We start from the raw sequence: 12,297 nt of genomic DNA, 5'->3' as shown, positions 1-12,297 counted from the left end.
AATGAAAGCGATAAAGCGGGGCCTTAGGTCTATTGGAATGCGAGAAATTGTGGGAAGCGTTGCCAATGTAGTTCAGAGCATTGATGTCAATTAATTATTCGACCAATACTCTCAATCATAATCGGACTATGGAATCGTGCTTTTGTTTCCTTCATATTTCCCATCGCATAACGTTGGATGCGCTTCACCGTCGCCTCTGTAGACTGGGAAATACAGAAACACCAGGTTTTGTTGTGATTTTATTTTTTTCTCAATAATTAGTTACTTTTGGTACCGGTGACAAATTGAATATCTTATTTTGGTTGTGTCCCATTCACCCGAATACCATTCACTGGAAGCACATTTACCCGAATACAACAAATACCCGAACGGGCATTTACCCGAATGTAAGAAATGACCTACATTTACACGAATGAAGAAGGAAAAATTCCGACAAATCAGATTATGAGTTTTGTCGAATCTCCTGTTACAAAGTTACGAAGTAAAATGAAAAATTGTAATGGAGAAATTCGAAAAAGATGATGAAGACTTCGCTGTTATAAAGATGACATAAATTAGTGTAGGCACAACTGACATGGCGCCTTCTTTCCTTTCCGTATTGCTCTTTAAGCCCAAGAGAACATTCAGAAATGAGCATTTTATATGGAGTATTCCAAAAATTAAGCAGGTAACTTAACCATAAAAAAAATTAAAATGTGAAAAGAATAGATAAGAAAAAAATTGTACTTACGTATTTACCACCGCAGCGCAGTTTTTATCATGAATTTCTTATTTCGTGATGAAATTTATTCTGCGATCAATGTAATGGGGGCGAAGTCCCCATTGAACGAGGATAAGGAATCGAGGCGGCACCAAGCCGCCGAGGTGACGTAAGCCAAGTCGACCGCCGACCCGCGGACGGAAGAAACGGCCTCTCGCAAGTTCGGACGGCATTCATTTACCTGGTGCATTACGTTTGCCCGGTTAATAATGCATGTATTTTAATGGCCTGGTTGCTAACGTGATGCACCAGATAAACGTATGCCGACCGACGCTCGCTAACCAATAGAGAATCGTCTCTTATGTTTCAAACTAACCGGGCAATCGGTGGAACACAGTTTTGATTGTGAGAGGCCGCCGCTTACGACGGCGGGTCGACTTCGACCCCATTACAGTGACCTCAGAATAATTTTTTTTTGCGAAAAAATAAATTCACAATCAAAATTGCACTTCAGTGCCATAACACGTGTGTACCAAAATTGTCAGCTTTTTAGGTAAACGGGCTGCGTCATCCATATGAAGGAATAAACTTCATAATACGTTATAAGACTGCCTTATTTCACTTTTCATTATTTTGAAAAGGATTCTATTCAACGCCACTATTCCTCAAATTGCACTACCCACGAAAAATACTTTTTGAATGGAAATGAACGTACGAGACAAATTTGTTATTTATACAGTGACATGCGTTCGTTCAGACGCACCATGTTTTTCTTTTAAAACAAATAGGATTTTGAATGTCATCACTGATTTTTATTCGTTATCATAAACTAAAACAAATAGCATCATTTCTTCAATAAAAAAAAGTCCGCTTGATAGAAGCAAAATGCTAAAAATTAAAAAAGACGGGTGGGTAATGTCGGGGACATAACCGGAGTGACGTAGGACTATACAAAGGGGACAGCTTTTGTTAAATATATATTTTAAATATATTGTTTTATTTTCTTCTCCTACGTGAATACCTACCTATCTACCTTAAAAATGGATTAGTTTACTGTTTACTCTTCATGAATATGTTGATGGTTCTGAAAAGAACCTTTGGTGTTGTGTTTTTGTTATCACTCGATATTCCCATCTTGTTCGGTTAAACCTTCCTGTTTAGTTATTGCGTTTGCCACTCGCCACAGCTTTCACAGATGGAAAATTTCTTCCCATCCAGCTTGTGACATGTTGTTCAGTAAATTACATTTGATGCGACGTGCCGGAGAAACACTTTGCCACTCACTGAAACTAATTGTTGCCTTGATGAGCGCCGAACCGAAGCTGCTCTGTTTTTGATGCGGGTTTTCTGATTGTCGTGAGCAGCTTTGCAAGCCAACTCGAGCACTCCGACGGCCGAAACTTTATAATCGCTGTTAGGTATACTGGTGCTCCGGCACCAATCCATTCGACCTAGTTACCCTTGCGGAGCAATCAGTGAATGCGACCAACAGGGAACTGGAGACCTGCACGGTTCGAGTGAGACTTTGCCTTTCCCTTAACTTGTCCACACGGGTTTACGGTTTGAAAGAAAATAAGATATTTTTTGGGGTCCGCGTGTTTTATACTCTAGCGGTACACACTCACAGGATAGAGACAAATCGGCAGACTCAGCCTGAGGGGCGAGTCCAACGAGACGAACGAATGAGCGTTAAAAGGGAGCGATGCCAAAAAAAATACATTCATTACGATTTGTTCGCTCGTTGGATTCACATGCAGGCTAAAAAGGGTCCTTTTCAGGATCACAAAATTATCTTCAATCTAAAGAGTTTATTGTTTGGTTATCACTCGATATCCCCATCTTGTTCGGCTAAACCTTTCTGTTTAGCGATTGCATTTGCCACTCGCCACAGCTTTCACAGTTGGAAAATTTCTTCCCATCCAGTTTGTGACATATTTTACAGTAAATTACATTCAATGGCACGTCGCATTACCACCACTCAGTATCGGATTGGAGGTAATTTTAACCTGTAATTGAACTTTTGCGATGACAGTGGTACAGTGTCGACTTTCAATGTGGGGTCATAATTAAGACCCCGAACTCTATGTTTACAAAAATGTCCAACTAAATATGTCGCATTACAGGTCCGTCCAATTAGCTAAATGTCGAGATAAGTGTAAATTACTGTACTTTCAATCTAGAAGCAATTTAAGAATTGGTGAACATCAATAAGCTCAGAACAACTGCCAAATTCACATACTCATCATATCCTGGCAAACAAATTATGAAAAAATCAATTTCTGTTTTATTATTATTTTGGATATTGTTTTAGAAAGCATTGAACTGTATTTCCTAAAATCTTTTTTGGAAGGTTTAATGGCCCTGAAAAGCGCCTTGTTTTATGGAATGGTTCCAATTTAGAAAAACCATTTCGAACGCCCTCGATGCCGCCTTGTTCTGGATTTGCCACCAAAGCAGTTTGTATGAAGAACAAACTTTTTTCTTCTGCTATCTGATGCCGTTTTGCGATTGCGTTTGCCACTCGCCACTCGCTGCAACTGCCTGTTGTTGTCTTGATGTCCACCGAACCGAATGTGTTCTGTTCTGAATGCGGGTTTTCTTATCGTCGCGAGCAGCTTTGCCAGCTAACTCGATCACTTCGGCGGCCGAAACTATATAACGCCGGCTAGGTGGACTGGTGCACTGGTACTAACGCGCTCGGCCTAGCTACCCTTGCGGGGAACTCCAGACCGACACGGTTCGAGCGGGTTTTGCCTTTCCCTTCACTTTTCCTCCTTTGCCATGTCCAGACATGGCTGCTTGGGTTGGTTTGTTGAAGTGTTTTGATGCGAACCGATGTGGTGTACGGTTTGAATGAGAATGATCGTTACGGCAGCGGAGCGGGGATTTTTAAGCTGACTGGCTGGCTCGAGAATTACGCATGTGTGAGACAGCGACCAATGTTTCGTTCATTTTTTTCTTTTTCCTTTCCAATCGTGCTTCATTCTATTTCGCTGCTGCTCTGGTTGCCCGTTTTGGTCGGTACGATTTGAGGAGCACAAAATGGACCAATCAAAAATGGGCACATAGTGCATTTTGACAATGCTTGATATTTCACAATTATTTATCTCAAGAAAAATGAAATGTTATTCGTTATGATAGATGCGTAGATATATTTCCTATCAATTGATGCAAAAATCTTTGCGATCTATTGAGAAATGCTCGAGTTATAAGCGTTCCAAATCTTGCATTTTTTCCTACTTGTTCAGTGCCTAGATTTCCATTTCACCCCCTATATCTTCCGGTTAGACGTAGTCCTACGTCAAAAGTCCACTTGATAGAAGCAAAATGCGAAAAATTAAAAATAAGCTGATGCATTCGTTTAGCCGCACCTCAAGTTAACGTAGTTAAAGCTGAAATTTTCTGAGTCAATCAGTTGGCTAATACTTTGTAATTCCTCCCTTATTCTTAATTACTTCAAATACTCTTATTGAATTGAATTGACAAGGTTATGGCGGTATTTACAGAGATTTGTTGCCAGCATGAACGTATACATGATTTAAGGTTGTCCACTGTGTTGAACTGGCGTCCATTGGCGTAAGCTGTTGCAGCCAATATACCCCAGAGGTTCGTTGCAATCCGGACTGCATGCTGGCCAATCAAGTACGGTGATGTCTTTTTTCAGAAAACCAGGCCTTGATTTGTCGGGAAAAATTAATAGAAGCGTTGTCTTGCTGAAATACAACAGGTTCATCCATATGATCCTCCAAGTATGGAACCAAAGCGTCTTCCAAAAGCTTGTTTTTTCTTTATTATAGTGATTTTCAACACATTTCGGCTGGTTCGTCACTTTTACTTCCATTTTTGGAAGAATGTCGGGAGTGAGAATTGAACGCGTGATCTCTGCGTGAGAGGTATGGATGTTACCACTACGCCAGATCGCCTCCTCGGTTCCAGAAGCTCGCAGTAGTTGCTGGAATTCATTTTGGTGGTGATCCAGCAGATAGGAAGCCCCATACCAAAACCGTTCCTCCACCAAAATTTCGCTTGGATCGAGTGACATTTAATTCCGCTAAATCGTGCCAGTATTGACTGTAACAGTCAGGACTTGTGAATATTTTTCAAGTAGGATCGCACAGCTTTCTCTGACCGGTGGATTTGCCGAGATATTTGACGATTGGAATTGCCCAAATCCACCAAAACCTGGATTTGACCGGATTTTGCTTTGCCCATGCCTAAACGAAAAAGATAATGTTGACAGATTATTTACTATAAAGAAATAAACAACCTACTTTTCACTTATGTAAACGAAAATTTTCAAAAAATTTAATTTGTGGGCAGTTATATGTAAATACACTGACTGCGTCTAGTGATCCCCGATAATCGTTCGATTATTCGCTGTAGTTTTATCCTGAAATTCAATCATTATCTTTGACGCTCCCCTAAACTCGAAAACGAAACTCAATTCGCGTTGACGGCATTGTGTTAATACTAATAAGGGGCTGTCCACATACCACGTGGACAGAAAACGTACGATTCTAGACACCCCCCTCCCCCACCGTGGACAAGCGTGAATATTAATTATACCCCTCCTCTCTGTGTCCACGTGGACATTCCTATCTTTTTTTCTTATTTGTTTTTTTTTTGGAAAACCAAGAAAGTTGTAGGGTTGTGTCCGAACCATGACTACATAGTTGACGTAGGATTACGTTACGATATTTGTTGTATGTTAATTTTGAATATCTCCGAACAAGATGAGATTCTAGATTCGAACAACATCATCGTGAAATAATCAAGGGGCGAGATTGTGTCACTTGTTATGTCTCAGAGGTATAGCTTGCGATACATTAACGAGGAGGGAGGTCCAAAATCCATATTTTCTAGCGTTATGCAATTTGTGAACAATGCCATAATATCGATCTATTCACTATTCTTTTCTTTCTTCAATATTACCCGGTAGGTTATTTGTATCACTCTTCAGTTTCTTCCAAATTCGATTTATGTTGTCTACAGTTAGCTTCTGTGCATGGAAAAATATAAAATGCTATAATTGTTCCTGATAATGCGTATACATTCAGCATCTCGAAATTGTTCGGTCATTTCAAGCTCCCGTTTTACCAGCATCCCAAGATCAGAAAAGTCGCAAATTAGCTCAACTCCTGATCACACTTTTTTAAAGCTTACGCTTGTCGAATGTTCACAAATGATACAGTAAGTATATTTGATAGTTTCGACCACATAATTGTCGAGCTATATTTATTGGAAATTAACGACTGATTGTTTGTAAGAAGCTCATAACAGGAACGTCAAACCTCATGTCTCCTCGACAATCTGGCAAGCAATTCTGGAGTTTGACAGGAATGTGCTGTTCCTGACATAGTAGCTGAATTTCGCGGGTGAGGGCTGACTTTGGTAATAGATAACGGTTTATGTCGATTATCCCAAACAATTTTCCACTCAAAATTGTTATAAATTATAAGACGCTCATCACGACTTTTTACAAAAACGGCGTTTTTAACGTATACAGAACGAGTCGCAGATAAAGATGTGATTCATTGAGTTTATTTCGGTCAAATAATGTGGAACCCATACGCCGTAGCAGTTTGCTAGCTGCACCAGATGCTCAGGGACGATTGTTATTGGATATTAGTAGTGAATCTTAACTGATCTGTCGTGTACCGAATATTATTCTTAATGGATTCCTCGATTTGATTGACATCAATAGCGACACGAACTTTCCGGTCCAACCCATAGAAGAGTATTTCACAAATTACCACATTTCAATAGAGGGCAATAAAGAGCTTCGCTGCTCGTAACCCTTCTTCAAAGATAGGAGCCGTGCACCTTTAAAAGAATTTGTTGTTCGTCTCCAATTTTGCAAAACCTTGGAAGTTCTGAAGAGAAAGAAACGAAGTGGTTTTTGTATCATGAACAGAAACTGGATCAAAGCCCGCATCTAATAGCGAATTCGTTTTTGTTCAGTTTCAACCCCAGTGCCGCACTAACTGCTGTCAAAACGTTTTTTTATTCACTCAGTGTCGCACTAGTTCGCTCCGAAAGCTGTTAGTTTCGCACTGAGATGTTTCACGGGTTGGCACTCGGGTTCACCAATACAACTATACTGAACTGTCAAGTTCCGAGTATTGTTTTGGAAAATCTAAAAATAGAGACTATGAAAATGGAAAACCTGCTGCTCTTGCTTTTGTATTATTTGAATCGTAATCCAATTCGGATTCTGATTTTGAAGAGTATATTCGTGTAGACGGCATTAAGCTCCGTGTGCTTTCATTGGGAGGCGAAAATTATTATGGACATTCAGGAGGAATAAACATGCTCTCAAAATCAAAATTAGGAATGAAAATTTACTTTAACGTATCGAATTTTTATTTTGGGCCTGATTCTCGAATACACTACGAATACACTTCACGGTGGAAACGGAATGAAACGTATCCGCGATGGCAACGGTACGGTGTCGACATCTGAATACGAGATTAGTTTCCTACTAAACTTATCATTATAATATCAAATTATCTTCAGATGAAATTTTTGTATGAGATTATTATATCACATGAAGAAAACAAAGTTTTCCACTCACATTGAATACCAGTTTGATACGGAGAAGTTAATTTTCATTAATGATTTTTATTTGAAAAGTGCTCATTCTGCCTGAAAACTCATTATTATCTTGGACACTTCACTTACTCGTAAAACGTAGTTCAATGGCGTGCCGTTTATTTCGTTTACACCGTGAAGTGTATTCGAGAATCAGGCCCTTTATGTGATGAAATAAGAGGGTTTTTTTCCGATATCGCAGAAACATTGAACGAAAACTGTGTCTAATGATGATTTTATATTATAATAGTAATTATTTGTGGAACAAACAGGAAATGCATCGACAAATGGTTAAGTGAGTGTCAGGACTACATGTGTTAGGTAATCAAACAATATGAAGTAAAAATTTTCATTCAAACTTTTATATTTTTACACTGCACTTGGCCCTTCTGATCTTATAGAGAATACTTTACCTCCCAAGCACTAATATCTCCACCAGACGTCGACACTGTACATTTGTCGTCGCAAATACAAACAAATCAGACTATACAACGCACACCAACAAACCACCGCATTCGTGAAACTGAAAACGTTTTTTTATTACAGAGTCAGTGTGGCACTGACTCAGTTTTAAAAACGAATTCGCTATAAGAAAACAATGTCGACCATTTTTTATATTACAATACTAAGCCTGTGATGTTATCTTCATCCTGACGGAATAAATTATCCTTTACTAACAATGAAAATGAATCGATCGCTCACAATGTATGTGCATCAGTTTCAGCATATAGATTTCAATGAAAAAAATTAGTGGGTTATATCTATGATATAACCGCAAGGTTCACGTGGAACTACCTTAGCTTAGCAATCATTCGTTTGTATTGATTAAATTCTTGATTGAATGAAACAGTTTCCAAATTCAATTGAGTTCAATATATTTGCTCTGTGAGTGAAAAAAATGAACAAATGCCGTGTAAAGTCAATTCATTTATTGTGATTGATTGTTCTTCGTTACAAGTAAATTTAATGACGGACCTTTTACGTTTGGTATGATGACTAGAACAAAATATATGTACGGAAGAATTATCAAACGTTTGATGAACCAGCCTAAGGCTGAAAATCTTTCCAATAAAGACAAAAAAAAATTATCAAACGATTATTTTATTTTACATTTCCCTCTGAAGTTTACATCCCAAAAGTGTACATACTTCTCGAATCTCGAATTTGCTTGAAACTGGGAAGTTCATTCGATTCTAGTAGCTGCACGATTTTCCCAGGTTCCTAAGTTTAGAAGATCATGTTAGGACAGACATATTCCACTCTGCACAAAGGCAAGCGAGGACAAAAGTACTCGCAGTTTGCATTTATTTGCAGAGCCGATTTCCCCAGAAACCTCGGTTTTGAAGTCTGTGTTAGGGAAACACATTTCAATCGGAACAAAAATACCCCCGATTTGTATGAATTCGCAATGCTGATTTCCCCACGCTTCATGGATTTGAAGTCTGTGTTAGGGAAACACATTCCAGTCGGAACAAAAATACCCCCGACTTGCATGAATTTGAAATACCGATTTCTCCAGGCACCTTGGTTTAGAAATCTCTATTAGGGAACACATTTCGGTGGGAACAAAAGCTCCCCCTACTTTCGTGTGTTCTTTTTCTTCTTTTTGGCTTCAAGAGGGTTTAAACTTTTCAGTTCACTCGCCTCTAGGCTCTTTCGTGTGCTTGCAATGCCGATTTCGCTGCTTGGTTTTAAAGTCTGTGTTAGGGAACATTTTTCGATGAGAACAAAAGTCCCCCTACTTTCATGTATTTGCAATGCCGATTTCCCCAAGGCTGCTTGGTTTTGATGGCTGTGTTAGGGAAACCGTAAATCGGGCCAATCAAAACGATGCAGTTAGGGCGTTTAGATAACGCCTAATATTTTACATTTATTCAATTGTTTATCTAATGAAAAACAACATTTTGTTAGTTGCGATAGATGCGTAGAAATATTCCCTATCAAGTGATGCAAACATCTCTCCTATCCAGTACGAAATGTTCGAGCTATAAGCATTCGAAATCTTTCATTTTTTCCTGCATGTTCTGTGTTTAGATTTTCATTTTACCCTCCATATATTCCGGTTAGACGTAGTCCCACGTCAAAAGATCAAGAGAAAAAAGAGAATATGGATGCCCGACCGGCACTCTCAGAGTCTTTTTACACAGTACCAGCACCTGCTGAATTGGTTGAAAATTGCATTCTACCTACTTAATAGTTTTTTTTTGTTTTGACACGGACCAATCGCCACATACATGCATACAGATTAGACGTATTGTATTTAAAAAAAATGTGTCCACGTGGAAATTATCTATATCCCCTTCCCCTCCACCGTGGACAAGCGTGGACATTTCGTGACCCCTACCCCCCTAAAGTTGTTCACGTGGTATGTGGACAGCCCCCAATTGATTTTCAGGCGGAATGAACACATTTTTTGATTCCAGATGGCTTTCTAGCAAATGAGAAATAGTAGTCTAACTAATTATTTCTCTCAGTGCGACGATTAATCGATCATTTGGGGTGATTAATTGTATCGAATGCGGAGGCGATCTGGCGTAGTGGTAACATCCATCCCTCTCACGCTAAAGGTCACGAGTTCAATTCTCACTCCCGACATTCATCCAAAAATGGAAGTAAAAAGTGACGAACCAGCCAAATGAGTTGAAAATCACTAATAATACAGATGAAAACAAAAATTGTATCGAATAACAAACTGCTGAAAAGTATTCGATTAGCTGATGAACGATTAATTTCAAAAATCGGGGATCACTAACTGCGTCTAAACGAATGTAACGCAGAAAAGTGTAAAATTTTGGAAAACTTTTGTTTACTCCAGACCGACAGTATAAAAATAGCGGTACAATGCGTGTTTTTTCACTAGACATGTCACTAATACATACGCAATACATGGGGTTTGTAACACTGAGAGAAATGAGATAGTCGCTTTGGATTTCACTGCGTCTAAACGAACGCATGTCACTGTATAAAACTGATCAGAAATAAATATACAAATACTTTCTAATAATAAAATTTGCGTATTATTCGAATATATCCTTTTTTTTGGATAAATGTCGTATTCGGGTAAATGTCGCACTTGGGTGTCAGTTCGGGTAGATGTTACATTCGGGCGGCTATCGCATTCGAGTATCTGTTACATTTGGGTGAATGTCTTCCGGGTGAGCGGGTTTCGAGCATGGATTCTAGGTGATTTTTTCAAATGTCTTCAAATGGTACGAAAAAAAATCTTCAAATGTCTTCACAATCATATAGGAGGAAACTAAAATCCATAACTCACTTTCGAACAAAATTTGATAGCTTATTCAATGTTCATTCTCATTGTTATTTTTATATAGCGCATTAAATTAAACTTACCTTGAGATTGTGAAATTTATGTGAACAAATAATATATTGATAATTGGCTTGATAAACCGTTGGTTGAGTGAATCTAGCAGCTGTTCTTCCACAAAAACGGAGCTGTGATAACTCAATTTGTTTATTTCAGCTTTGAAGTTTTGTTTGTAACTCAAACCTTATCCTTAAAACTAATTGTTGAAATGGTATGTAACTGGATAACCTTCGACTTCTGAAGTGGTCGTTTGAAAGATCTAGGTTAGTCTGCTGTGTAGTACACCCCCAAAATAAGAAAAAATACAACGCAAATGAACTGTCTTCTAGAGACACTATGTATTCGAACTGCTTGAAGTTCTTCAAAATTTAAAGTAGAACTCGATTAGTTGTTGAATTCATTCTATATGCAAGTGGCTTTTCAGCTTGGAAACTTCGTTGTCTGAGAGAGAGAGAGCTTCCGTGTTAGCGTTGATCGTGGGCCAATCGTGGACTTGAGTCTATTTTCGATTGTTCCCCCCGAGGGTATTTCGTCGTATTTCGTTTCGCATGCCTTATTCCATTACTTTCCATTTATGTCCAGCCGGCAACCATAACCATCACTCGAAGTGAAATCACGTACAATCCAGTAACTAAAGAAGCTACATAATTCCGCTGATGATCTCATGATGTATGCTAGAATTACATAAAAACAACATCAATTGCGCATAATGCGTTTGACAAATGTCAGATTTTTAAATTTGCGCTGCGATTTTGCCAAAACGGCTTGCTTAGTTTGGCTCGTTGCTTACAGGTCGGACCATACAATACACTATCGATCACCGATCATTATTTGTGCACGAGTAAAAAACAGTTCGATTCAATTATCATATTTGCATTCATAATTGCTCACATTATGCATATAAAAGTTGCATGCAAGTTCACCCACTCCGCCTACTACCCATTTGCAATGTTTCCAACAAACGAAGAAGAAACCGTCCATCAAACACCCAATTTCGACAATTAATTCCATCTCATTTTTCGCAATAACTGGGGCTACCTTGGTATTTTCATAACCATTGATTGCCCCCCGAAATAAAAGCAGTGTGAAAATATTCCCCAATAACACCTGGCATCTTCTCTCGTTCGGAGCACACGGGAAAACGGCCGCGAAGGAATGAACAAGAGGGAAGGAAAATGCCACAACTTACTCCGCGTTGCTCCTCTCGTCACCTCCTTGGAACACCTTTCGTGTGCCGCTAAGGTTGCACTCGAGCTGTTGTGTAGGCTTCTCTGCTCTCACGTTCACTACTGCTGCTGTTATTACTCCAATCCGACGGTGATGATGACGATACAGCACAAAAAAAATAAGAAAAAAATGTGTGGAGAAGCACTAGCGGGGTGTGTGTGTGTGTGAAACTCCAGTTTTTTTTCTCATCAAACGAGAGAGCGCATACGGGAAGGCACTTTGCAACTTCTTCGCGAGTTGTGAAGCAAAATTTCACCCAGAAAACAAGCACTAAGCACACGCGCACGTAAATCGCATACGTCCGACGCTCCGTACTAGTGGCACATGCAAGACACTTTACGACCTGGTCTCCGATACCATACGCGAGAGAAAAACCACTTTTTGCACGAAATTCCGCTTACTGCTGCGACTATGGCAGGGAATGTATAAAAAGATCATTGAATCTGTATGAAAC

General features: G+C 39.2%; 1 protein-coding gene across 1 annotated transcript in view; it reads right to left on the bottom strand.

The window, feature by feature from the left end:
* Positions 1–12,297, bottom strand: part of LOC129773215 (uncharacterized) — a 47,135-nt gene extending 34,838 nt beyond the window's left edge. Inside the window, exon 1 of the mRNA XM_055776804.1 lies at positions 11,806–12,297. The gene's annotated coding sequence lies outside the window, so the exon portion shown is untranslated. The remainder of the gene's footprint in view (positions 1–11,805) is intronic.

Source organism: Toxorhynchites rutilus, chromosome 1, assembly GCF_029784135.1.
Source record: "Toxorhynchites rutilus septentrionalis strain SRP chromosome 1, ASM2978413v1, whole genome shotgun sequence".
NCBI lineage: Eukaryota > Metazoa > Arthropoda > Insecta > Diptera > Culicidae > Toxorhynchites > Toxorhynchites rutilus.
This window is presented reverse-complemented; position numbering and strand designations above follow the sequence as displayed.